General features: G+C 31.3%; 1 protein-coding gene and 1 long non-coding RNA gene across 2 annotated transcripts in view; one reads left to right on the forward strand and one right to left on the reverse strand.

The window, feature by feature from the left end:
• lin28b (lin-28 homolog B (C. elegans)) overlaps positions 1 to 12,954 on the forward strand; it is a 50,593-nt gene that overhangs the window by 19,682 nt on the left and 17,957 nt on the right. The gene's annotated exons all lie outside the window — the stretch shown is intronic.
• Positions 606 to 1,590, reverse strand: LOC130248097 (uncharacterized). The gene is made up of 3 exons (XR_008839601.1): positions 1,433 to 1,590; positions 887 to 979; positions 606 to 774 (listed from the first exon to the last, which is right to left on the reverse strand). It is a non-coding gene; the product is annotated as an uncharacterized LOC130248097 (long non-coding RNA).

The raw sequence follows: 12,954 nt of genomic DNA on the forward strand, positions 1-12,954 counted from the left end.
AGCAATGCTAATCTCTGATAAAAATTCCTTTATCCATGTCATGGAAAAAACTGACCTGTCAACTTTCCTTTGTAGGAATAGTCACATTTTAGACAATATTTGACAGAATTTGTGTATTGCAAACTTAATATTCATTTCTTTGTAAGTGATTTTAATTTGTGGAATATTTGTATAAATCCAGTTCAGCGATTCTAGATTTTCCAGGCTAGCCATGACTCACTTATCCTCCAAGACAATGCAGAAGTCCTCATGGTTGGTCATCCCTCTGACAGACAGCAATTCTCTGTGCATTCCCTCACTGTAAAATAAACATTTACGTTTATTATATTGAAATTATGCAGTTGTACATTTCAAATGTTTAAGGTTTACTAAAACACATTAAGGAAATATATTAATGAAATAAACCATTTCTTTTTATATCTGTGAACAGTAATTCTTCATAATGTTTGAGTAGATGTTGCTGACTGACACAAATACACAAGTATTTTGACTTATAATGGACAGGGTGTTTAAATGTATACTAGTGTACAGACATTTATAAAAACAAACCATGTTTATACAAGGAATAGTGCATTCAACAGTGTAATGCTTGAGCTATATATTTTTTTGTAAGCATGCAAAAATATAAAATGCAGTTTTCGGAAGATCATAAATATCTGAAACAGTTTGAGACACTTACATTGCACTCCTGGATGAGCTCTTCCTCTTATTCATACAGATAGACCAGCAACAGAGGACGACATCTCTCGTTTCATCCCTGATTTAATGTGAGGTCTGATGCAAAAAAGTGTAGAAATTAGTAATAATAATAATAATAATAATAATAATAATAATAATAATAATAATAATAATAATAATAATACACAAATAACATTATTAAAAATACCTGATGTATGGCACCCATTCTCTTTATCAAAATCTGCCTCAATAAACTGCTCCTCTTTAGTGGGAAAACACTGCGAAAGTTTTCTTCATTAAACTGAAAAATGAAGCAAACAAATATTAGTATTTATGTACAGTATTATATATAAACAGTTCATTACATTACATCAGCAATGCTGTAAAAGGAACCTTATGAAATGGAAAAGCACTAGCTGTACATAAACCCCATTGAATAGCTAGCTAACTTAGCTTAGCTTAGCTTAGATTTACCACTTAACAAGCTCACTGTTGTTCATCTGCTTAACTGTTGCCTGATCATTGCTGTTAAATATTACAATACAAATAATTTGTTCAACTTCATTATATAATTCAGAATGAATATTGAAGCAAATCAATTTCAAATAGGAATGGGTGGTTAAAACTACCCGTGTATCCCTATATACATCATATGGCAAAAACTAAGCTCCTGAACAAGCTTGAACAGCATGTGTCTTTCCTGAAAGAGCTTAGGTTATTTAAGACAATAAAATGATAAACTGTTAATGCTTACCTCTTAACATGCTCGCTGTTGATCTGCTCCTTCAAAATGTCGTCTGATCACTGCCGTTGTTGAGATTCAAATGCAAACATCTCAATCAAATTCACATAATTGAGTGAATTTTCTTAAAATAAACGTGAAGCCATCTTTCCTCAATTTTATTAGCTTAACTGGTTTCTCAAATTAAGCTTAGTAATTGCACTAGTTTGCTTAAAAAAATAAGTAAAATTTAAATCTTAGTTATATTAGCGAAATCTTCTTAATATTTTATAATAAATCCAGAATATCAAATTTTTAAAGAAAATATGCTCATTATTTTTAATGACCTCATTAATTTTTTTAATGAAAATTACAAGCCTCAAGATTCATTTTTTACAGTGCATACATAATTATTTCTAGCAACATTTTAGCTACACTGAAAAAAGTGTTGCATGCAAAACTGTTGCAAACAATTTATTTGTGTTGAATTTAAACAAACTAATTAAATTGAGCAATGTTCAACTTTAATTTCTTTGTTTAAATTCAGCTTAAATAAATTGTTTACAACCACTTAACGTAAAAAGATTGAGTAAATCCAAAGAATCATCTTTGAATAATTTATTTCAGTGTAATTGCACAACAGCTCGATCTCTATTGGAGGTGTCCGTATAGATATTTACTATAAATGACTGTATTTACATATGTAATATATTTCCATGTGGATGTCTGACAACTGAAAATAGATCTACTTTTGACCTTGCACTTTTGTGTTAACATTTATTATTATTATTTATTTAGGAAATGTGCTTTCACATTCTGATTCCAATGCCTCGCTATTTAATTTCCTAAATTGACTATATAATTAAATGAAATACTCTTAAGAGCAAAATATTATGTTCTTTGGAAGTGTGCAGTATATTGTCATCCTGTCATTATATAATGAATGGCATAAAATGGTCTGAGAATGACAATAATATTGTTTAACGCAATGTATTTTGGTGCAAGCTTTTGTACAGCAAAAAATAAATATCGTGACAGGCCAACTCACACAATTTCAACAAACTAGATGAAACGTGTGATACAAAGCAAGACCAGTTTAAATACAGATCATTATTTGTATATTTTTATTGCTGAAAATGACATCACTTTAGTTTTTAGTAAATTAAAAAAAAAACAATAATAGGGTAGATGTTGATATTGAGGAACATTATTTGACTTAAAATACTTAATTTAAGAAATAGCTGGTACTTGTTTTGCATCACACTTAAAAAAAAAATTATCTGATTAAACTATTTGAAATGTATTTGTATATATATACAGTTCATATATATATATATATATATATATATATATATATATATATATATATATATATATATATATATATATATATATATATATATATATAGGCACTTTAGTCCGGACTGCTGAATGAATCACTGGCACAACCCTTCCTACACTTCAAGAACTGTACTCTTCCAGAGTGAGTAAAAGGGCTCGCAAAATCACTCTGGACACCTCACACCCAGCACACTACCTGTTCGAACTGTTACCGTCTGGTCGGCGCTTCAGAGCACCGAGCACAAAAACAGCCAGACACAGGAAAAGTTTCTTTCCTCAGGCTGTCTACCTTATGAACAGTTAAATATTCCCCTACTGTGCAATAAATATGTGCAATACTTTCTCATACGCACTTGTACACAGCACCTTATATCAATATACAATGCAATACCTTCTACATTCGCACTTGTACACAGCACCTTATAACCTGTATATTTATAACAATCTGTACATACAACTCAACATCCAGGTTTCTTCACTAACCGCATCTGTTTAATGTTCATCATTTTTTATTATTATTTTATTTTTTCAGATTTATTTTGTGTTGTCACTTGTCACTTTATGTACACTGGAAGCTTCTGTAGCCTAAACAAATTCCTTGGCAATAAAACTGATTCTGATTCTGATATATATATATATATATATACAGTCGTATAAGAATACAGTTGATTTTTTGCTTTGTTTTTGTTTTTATTTCTTTATTTTAGTAAATCTATTCATTTTTCAGCGTTGTTCAATAAAATTATCCCCTGCTTTAGTTTCTTTAGCTCTTTCTTTTAAAGTTTCTCCATTTCATTAAATTTTTTTTACCAGACCAATGTTTCTTTTGCATAAGCATTCATTTTCAGTTTTCTCTATTTTTATCTTTCCCTCTTTTTCTTTCGTTCACTTGTTTCTCTTTTTCTCTTTCTTTTCCAGAGCTCTGTCTCTTCTGCATTCTGCACTTTAATTCTCCATTTGTTCAGTTCTTCGTTTGTGCGTCTCAGCAGAAGCAGCAGGGTCACGTGACTTCCTGCTCCAGCTATGCCCATATAGGGAGTGAGCGAGAGTGTGTGTGGGTGGAGCCACAGCTGCTGATCTGACACAAACAAATGCTCACTTTACAACTGTTCATTTCCTTCCTCTGAAGTACCCAAAGCTTCATTCAGTGTTTTGTGTAATCGTGCAGATTTGATCTATGAATGCTTTGCCTGCACCATTTAAAAATGCGTTTGCTATTTGTTCAATGAGCTGAGTCAACACAATTCTTGAGTGTTTTAGGACAACTTAATTGTTTTATGTTCAATCCATTGAAATTTGTAAAAACTATTAAGTAAACACAATCGAATTGTGTTGGGAGAACATGCAGAAATTGTGTGGAAGCATTTTTTACAGTGTGGTTAAACTGCTTACATTTTAAAATAATTTATTATTATTATTATTGTTATTATTATTATTATTATTATTATTATCATCTTAAACTTTTTAGTTGTTTTGAGTCCCCGTAAGGCATTTCTACCTGATTAAAAAAACATACATACAGTAAATTTAAGGGCATAAATGTTAAATATTGAATTTGTTCTGTTTAGAATTAATAATTGTTACTATACTATATACTATATAAACTATATAATTATATAAACTATTATATACTAATAAAATCTTGAATCAAATGGTTTGGATGGATGAGAAAAAGTTTATTTTATATATTATTTATTATATATTCTCATTTATTTTTAAAAGAGAGAGAGAGAGAATGTTCATGTTTTTTATTATTAAAATAATAAATTAAACTGTTTTTTTGTTTTATTATCATGAATAAACACAAACTAATAATCCAAATGACAACAACATACAAGAATAAATTGGTTTATTTTCTTAACTGTATTTTTTGTTCAGATAGACAGCCTGATATCATTTTTTTGCGCATATACTTTTGCTTGTTTGTCTTCTGATTTTGTCACTGCAGTGTATCTTGGGCTTAATTATTTACTAAATAAAGTATACTTTTATACTTTACCTTTACTTAAGTATACTGCTCTGACAGCCAAGTTGGGTCAAAGCAACGGATGCTCCTATCAGGATTTTTGCAGCCGGAGTACCGATTCCTTGTCATGGTATACCGATTCTAATGCTTCAAGCTTTATAATGCATTGAGCACATTTTCCCTCTAAGTATAACCCTTAAGAGAAGATCTTGCCTTACCTAAGAGAATAAATGAAGGATGCTGCATATAATACCTTAAACACGTCTCTTATAAGCATTTAGTGTGGACATGTCATGGCCAGAAGCAGCTTTAGAGAAAATAATGCATCCATTCATTTTACTCTGGTTTAGTCCCTTATTTAGCAGGGGTCTCCACAGCGGAATGAACCGCCACGGAAAATAATATAACAGAAATATAAATATTGTGAAATATTATGAAAAATTACAATGCAATCTGGAAACATTTGCAAATGATGAAAGAAGAGTTCAACATGACTCAATCAAGAACATATATCATAGTTTGGAGCGCATGTTTAATTCATAAGAATTAAAATGCACGCCTATAAATCTAATACTCCTTTACTAAAAAGAAAAAGGTCTATAAACTACTGTTTATAGCAATGAGTGAATTATAAGAAGTTATATTAATAAATATTCCTGTTAAAAAATAAGGTTTTATTTATCTAATAATTCCAGCCAGCTTTTAGTGAATTTGCAATATTGTCAAAACAGAACTTTCAGTTGTTATATATGTAAAATGGCCTAAATACATGCAAGACCATTAAAAAAAATGTTATATTGTCATACTGTGAAAATTTGCTTGCTCTGTTAAACATCATTCAAATTACAAGCATAGCTTAATGCAATAGAGCAAATATAAAAGTGAAAAAAACAGTGCTTTATGGATTTCAGGAAATAGTCAAATCATACTCCGGTACAGAAATTGAAAAATTAAAACATGAATAACACTGCAAAGACTTTACTGTGTAAACAGTTTAATAAAATTGTTTCCTATTGAAGTTACAAGTTACATGGTAAAATTGCTTGTGTCCGAATGCTTTAAAGTCTCTTAACGCTTAAACACATGTGCAAATAATTATTCTTTTTTTGCTCAATTATGGTCGAAGTCTGCAGTAATATACAAAGTATGGTCAGGCAGGCAACGGTCAAACACCAAGGAAAACAGAATCATCAGGGGTAATCCAAAAGAGTAGTCACAAACAGACAAGAGATCAGTTCAGACAGTTAACGTTTAAAAAAAATGTAAACAAAGCAAAGATCAAACACGGTACGGGAAAACAGGGCAAGGAAAACCATTTGTAATGGTTACAGGTAACAAGAATCCGCAATGTCAGTGTGTGCGCTGTTTAAATAGTGCATATAATGGGTCCTCGAGCAGCTTTAGTTGTGCGTGTTTGCAATCAGTCGGGATTAGGAACCGGTGTGTGTGTGTGGTGCATGCTGGCAGTTGTAGTTCGTTTAGTGGCTGAGTTGTAGTTCTCCAGCGATTTGCAGTAATGGCTACATAATTCCAATGTACTATATATAATCCTAAACTATATTACCCCAACTCAACATTGCAGATCCTACGATGTGACTATTGCGAATGTGCACATTGCGATATCGATGCTGAAACGATATATTGTGCAGTCCTGATTCAGATACAGTAATCGAAAAAATAAAATGAATTCATTAAAATGTATAGTTATTAAAGTCACTAATGGTACTAATGGTTTCTTATGTCTGAATGCTTTAAAAATTCTCACAGTCACATGCCTCAAAAACCCATGCAAATGATCAGTTATTATCCAGACTCAACACTGCGTATACTCGCACACATGAATACGTGGCGATATCGATGCTGAGTAGATATATTTTGCAGCCCTATCATGAATGCTGTTTTTTAGTGCAAATAGTTCACAGATTCCCACACTTGTTTTTGTTCTGGTTATTTAGCAGCTAATGAGGTGGAAATCTTATGCATTCACAGAAAGAAGCTTACTTGTGTTGCCAAATCAGGTGCAGGATAATCATCCCTAAAGGTATTTTTAGAATGTAAAAGTAATTGAATTTCTATCAAAGGAAACTTGACCGTGTGCACTTTACACACACAATGTTAAGAGCTCATTACACACACACACACACACACACACACACACACACACTGTGCTCATATCCGGCTGCTATCAGGAGTGTGTGTGGAGTGATGTAGTGTGTGTCAGCAGATCAAATACTGCGTGTGGGTCCTGTAGTCCTTGCAGAAGTGTGTTGTTAATTTAGCACAGGCAAACTGGATGTCTGTGTGTGTGATTTGCATGTGTTTTGGGGGGATTGTGTGTGTGTGTATAAGTATTTTTTTTTCTTCTGTGATTTTTGCCTGTTTTGTGTGTTTTAGATTTTCTGTGTGTGTGTGTGTGTGTGTGTGTGTGTGTGTGTGTGTCTGTGACATTTTGAGTGTGATTGCATGTTTTTGTTTTGATTGTGTGTGTGATTTCTTTTTTTTTATGTTTATGTGATTTAAAAATAATTGTTTGTGTGCGTTTTTTGTGTGTGTGTGTGATTTAAATTTTTTTTGTGTATGTGTGTTTATTTGTGTTTGTGATTTTTATAATTTTTGCATGTCTGTATGTGGTTTTTGTGTGTCTGTGTGATTTGTGTTTGAGTGTTTGTGATATTTTTTTGTGCTTTTGTGTGCTTTTTGTGTTTGTGATTTTTATATATTTTTTTTGTTTGAGTGTTTGTTGTTTTATTTGTGTGTTTGATGTTATGTGTGTGAATAATTATTGTGTGGAATTGTGTGTGTGTGTATATGTATGTGTGTATATATATATATATATATATATATATATATATATATATATATATATATATATATATATATATATATATATATATATATATATATATATATATATATATATATATATATATATATATGAAGGATTTTGTGTGCCTTTGTGTGTGATTTTTGCTTGTTTTGTGTGTTTGAGATTTTCTGTGTGTGTGTCTGTGACATTTTGAATGTGATTGCATCTTTTCTGTGTTGTTTTTGTACGTGTGTGTTTTTTTGTAAATGCTTTTTGTACGTGTGATTTGTGTTTGTGTAATTTCTTTCTCTTTTATTTATATGTGTTTTTTTGTATGTATGTGATATTTGTGTGTCTGTGTTATTTGTGTTTGTGTTTTTTTTTTCTTGTGCATGTGTGTGTTTTTAATTTTTTTATTTTGTTTTGAGTATTTGGTGTTTATTTGTGTGTATGATTTTTTTTGTGTGCATGTGAATTATTTATTTTTGCATTTTTGTGTGGTATTGTGTGTGTATGTGTGATTTTGTGTCTGTGTATATTTTTGTCTGGTTTAGATTTTCGGTGTGTGTGTGTCTGAAATTTTGAAAGTGATTGCATCTTTTCTGTTTTGTTTTTGTACGTGTATGCTTTTTGTGCGTGTGTCTGCTTTATTATTTTTGCGCGTGTGTTTTTTTTTTGTATGTGTGTATGTGATATTTGTGTGTCTGTGTGATTTGTTTCAGAGTTTGAGGGGTTTTTTGTGTGTGTGTGTATGTGTGTGATTTTTGTATGCATGTGCACCATGGGGTGGGGTTCAGGTGGTTCGAAAGACAAAGGTCCAGAATTTTTTCCCATACATGAGCTCATTTATCCTATTTTGACTGCTATACCATCATAAATTGTGAAAATAACTCATCGAAGACGGCTTTAAGAGTAGGCATGGGCCGGTATAAGATCCTGACGGTATGATAACCTTGGATAAAAATATCACTGTTTAACGGTTTTGTGATTACTGCTCTAAAATAAGTTCTTTTTAAATGTCTGGGTGAAAAACAAAAACTTTTTTCCCTTTGAACACAATATATTTTATTTTGAGAAACATTTAAAATAGTTTGGAGCAGTCGGTAAAATGTGAGGCTAAATAATTCAAATGAATCATTGACTTCTGCTTTCTTTGTTAGTTTCAATAACAGAGATTTCATTACAATTTAAAACAGCATATTTGGGTATCTTTTTTGCTGGAGATACTGTTGTCCTAAAAAACAAAAATGTAAAAAAAACAAAAAAATCTTACATATACCGTAGGAACAGTATAGCATAAAATTTTGGCGGTTTAAATACCTTTTTCAAACCGCGGTATACCTTGAAAACGGTTATCGTCCCATGCCTATTTAAGACTAAGCGCAATCTGACATGAGTGAAGTCATCTTTCACTGCTGACCAACTGTATTGTTAAACAGAGTTAACATTTTACAATTAACTTTTATTCTAAATCTTGGACCTTATTCTTAAAAGGAAAAATGACCAATGAAGGAGTAAAACATTAAACGGTAATTCTGAAGCATATTAAGGTTAATTGTAATTAAGCTATTGTTGTTATCTATGAATTTTTAAATGTACTACTTTACAAGAGAGACTACAAAAATTGAGAAGCTCTACGTTATTTTTATTATTATTATTGTTGTTTTTGTTATTATTATTATTATTATTATGATTATTATTATTATTATTATGTTTATGTTTACATTTTTTTATTATTCAAATGGATAAATTTACACCGAGGACAGTTGAATGTGCTGGCCAGTTTGTTATGCCTAACAAATCACAAAAGACTACAGTTTTTAATTTAAAAGTTTAATAGATTCCTTATTTTTCTAATGATATATGATTTGATAAATTCTTATTATAAAAGTGTAAATAAGTTTTTTTTAGATATATTTCTTTATTCTAAATAATTAGGAAATGTTTTTGGTACATTTAAGCCCAATCCCAATTCTACCCCTTAGCCCTTCCCCTTACGTGAAGGGGTAGGAGTGTCCCAATTCTCTTTAGCTTGAAGGCGTAGGGCTAAGGGGAAGGGCTAGATACCCCTAAATACAGAGATTTTTCAGGACCACACTCGAAACCAAGGTGTAAGAAAATTTCCCAGAATACACCAGCCACAACGGCAGCACCCAGAGGTAAGGAGATCCACAAATTAGAATTTTTTTGTCATTATTGCGAATTTTTACAACAAACAAGCACATGTTTTAATATATTCATAACCGCATTCATGTTTTACCGTCATGCTTTAAAAAGAAAACGCTAAAATAAAAACTAATAAATTTGGCTATCTGTTATTAATAACTCCTGTATAGCAGTCCCACAACATTCTGACACTCAATGGCACTCGAATACCCTGTCAGAATAGTCTAGTGGCTGGGAATGACCCTTTTACACTGTCTGCTATAACGTCAGTGTTGTTTTCTTGTGTTTACAGATGAATATGGCCACTGTGTAAATACGCAGTACAGTTACAATCTTATTGTCACATTATATCATTATGATAACATAATATCATTGCCTTCGGTGATTTCCTGAAGATAAATACCAAAAAATAACACAACTGGAATAACCACAGCAGTCACGATCATCGATCTCATATGAAGCAAGAGGCATATGAGAACGTGTGCAGGTGCTGTAGTGCTGTCCCAATTCTTAGGGGTAAATTTTGAAGACCTTCCCCTTCACACTCTGTTTCAAGGGCCAAGGGGAAGGGGAAGAAAAATAGAATTGGGATTGGGCCTAAAATTGTGGTTAAGTTGACCAGCTGACAAGCTAATCCCCCCAAAAAAGTGCTTAAAATGTTACTAAAATACAGTATTTCAACCACTTTTTAAAGGTCCACTTTTTGAGAAAAAACAACCACCCCTTTTACCAGTCTGGCTACGGGGGTGTCTGTGTGTGATTTATCTATTTTTGCATTATTGTGTGTGACGTTTGTATGTATGTGGTTTTTGTGTGTCTGTGATTTTTATTATTATTTTATTTATTATTATTATTTGTTATTTGTGTGTGTGTGTGATCACATGTGTGTGATTTTTGTATGCATGCGTTTTATGTGTGTCTGTGATTTTTGATGTGGTTTTTGTGTGTCTGTGTTATTTCTGTGTGAATTTTGTATCTTTTTTGTTGTGTTATTCTGTAAATGCAAAACGTAGTCCATAGAAATGTAAGTTCTGTAAAACGTACACCTGCCATCTTGTAGACTTCCCATATAGGGTTCTGATTGTCTTTTTCTTTTGAATCCAAATACAATTATAAAATGTTTTGAGTGGGGCGTCACGGTGGCGCAGTGGGTAGCACAATCGCCTCACAGCAAGGTAAATTGGCCGTAGTGCATGTATGTGAATGAGTGTGTATGGGTGTTTCCCATTGGCTTGTGGCAGGTAGGGCATCCTCTGTGTGAAACATATGCTGGATAAGTTGGCGGTTCATTCCACTGTGGCGACCCCTGATGAATAAAGGGACTAAGCCAAAAAAAATTGAATGAATGAATTGTTTACTGCCATCATGACAAAGACAAAAAAGAAATTAGTCATTTGAATTTAGTTATTAAAACTGTTTATAAATGTGTTGCTAAAATATCTTCTCTCCATTAAACAGCACCGAGAAATATTGAAAAAAAATAGTTCAGATTTTACATAAGGTATATAAAGGTTAAGTAAAAAATCGTATTAATCTGAACAGGAATTTAGTGTCAATATGTAAACATTTATCTTTCCAAAAAGTCAATTTTAAACTTCTTTCATTTGCAGTCTTTCATTTTAAAATGTTGATGTTTTAAAATGTTTCAAATGTTCTCTCTTTGTGTCTGTGTGTGTGTGTGTGTGTGTGTGTGTTGTTGATCTATTGATGTCTTTTCTCTAGATGTGATGATTCTAGAAAGATGTAAGTGATCACATGTTTGAGAATACTTGAAAACTAGCTTTGCCTCTTGCATTTGATTCCTGCATCACATTACGGCTAGTTTAATTAAAAGACTAATTGAAATGTAAATCTTTAGATCACGCCGATCCCCCGTGACGGGACCATGTAGAAAGAGCTTGAATAATCAGCCGTGTTCATTAGTATTCATGCATGGGAAATCATAATCAGTGCTTTTAATGACTTTTAGTTGAAGTAGTTTAGTTTTTCCTGTGTGTGTGTGTGTGTGTGTGTGTGTGTGTTAGAATTTGTGTGATTTTTGTTCATTTGGTATTGGAGAGCTCTCTATATACTTAATTCAATTCCTAAGCAAATGCCCTAATGTTTATTTTTGTATATTATTTTTATACATATTTATTTAATATATTTTTACAATATACATTTCTAATCATAATAGTTTTAATAACTCATTTACTTCATCTTTGCCATGATGACAGTACATATTTTACTAGTTATATTGCAAGATACTAGTGTTCAGCTTAAGGGTTTAGAAAATTTACAGGCTTAAATCAAAATTTTGAAGGATTATGAATTAATTAATTAAGATAATTAATAAGGAATTTTACTATCTGTGTGTGTGTGTGTGTGTGTGTGTGTGTGTGTGTGTGTGTGTTCATTTGCAGATACTCCTTTATATATTTATTTATTTGCTTCTTTGTGCAGGGGTGATTTGAGTATTAATAATGTCCTGTAAAAGATATTCAGGCATTGTATTAATTTGCACATTGCTTGTACAGTAAAACATAATGAGCTCTTTGTGATTATTTTTTAGTTTAAAGCTTAAAACTGCTAGATTATTTGGATGCTGTGTTGCTTTACTTAGCATTAGTCTTTCCAAGTAAAATAATCATTGGAATTGGAAAGCTCTGTATGTACCTGTAGACAATGGATTCATCAATTTCTAAGTAAAGGCCCTAATTATTTTTATATATTATTTTATATATTGTGTTTATATACAGTTGAAGTCAGAATTCTTAGCCCTCCTTTGAATTTGTAGCCCTCCTTTTTCCTTTTTTCAAATATTTCCCAAATGATGTTTAACAGAGGAAGGACATTTTCACAGTATGTCTGATCATATTTTTTCTTTAAAGCTGAATACTAGTGTCTTGAAAAATATCTAGTCAAATATTATTTACTGTCATTTTGGTAAAGATAAAATAAATCAGTTATTAGAAATGAGTTATTAAAACTATTATGTTTAGAAATATGCTGAATAAATCTTCTTTAATAAGTCTGACTTCAACTGTATTTATTTAATATCTTTTCATAATATACATTTCTAAATATAATAGTTTTAATAACTCATTTCTTTTGTCTTTGCCATTATGACCGTACATAATAGTCTGCTATAGTTATATTGCAAGATTTTAGTATTCAGCTTAAAGTTTTTAAAGGCTTAAATTCAAATTTTAAAGGCTTAATTTATTTTAATTAGGGAAGTTTGGTTAATTACATAAATAATTGCACAATAGTGTTCTGTGGCTAATCAAAAATTAT

The sequence above is a fragment of the Danio aesculapii genome, chromosome 20 (genome assembly GCF_903798145.1).
Source record: "Danio aesculapii chromosome 20, fDanAes4.1, whole genome shotgun sequence".
Taxonomy (NCBI): Eukaryota; Metazoa; Chordata; class Actinopteri; order Cypriniformes; family Danionidae; genus Danio; species Danio aesculapii.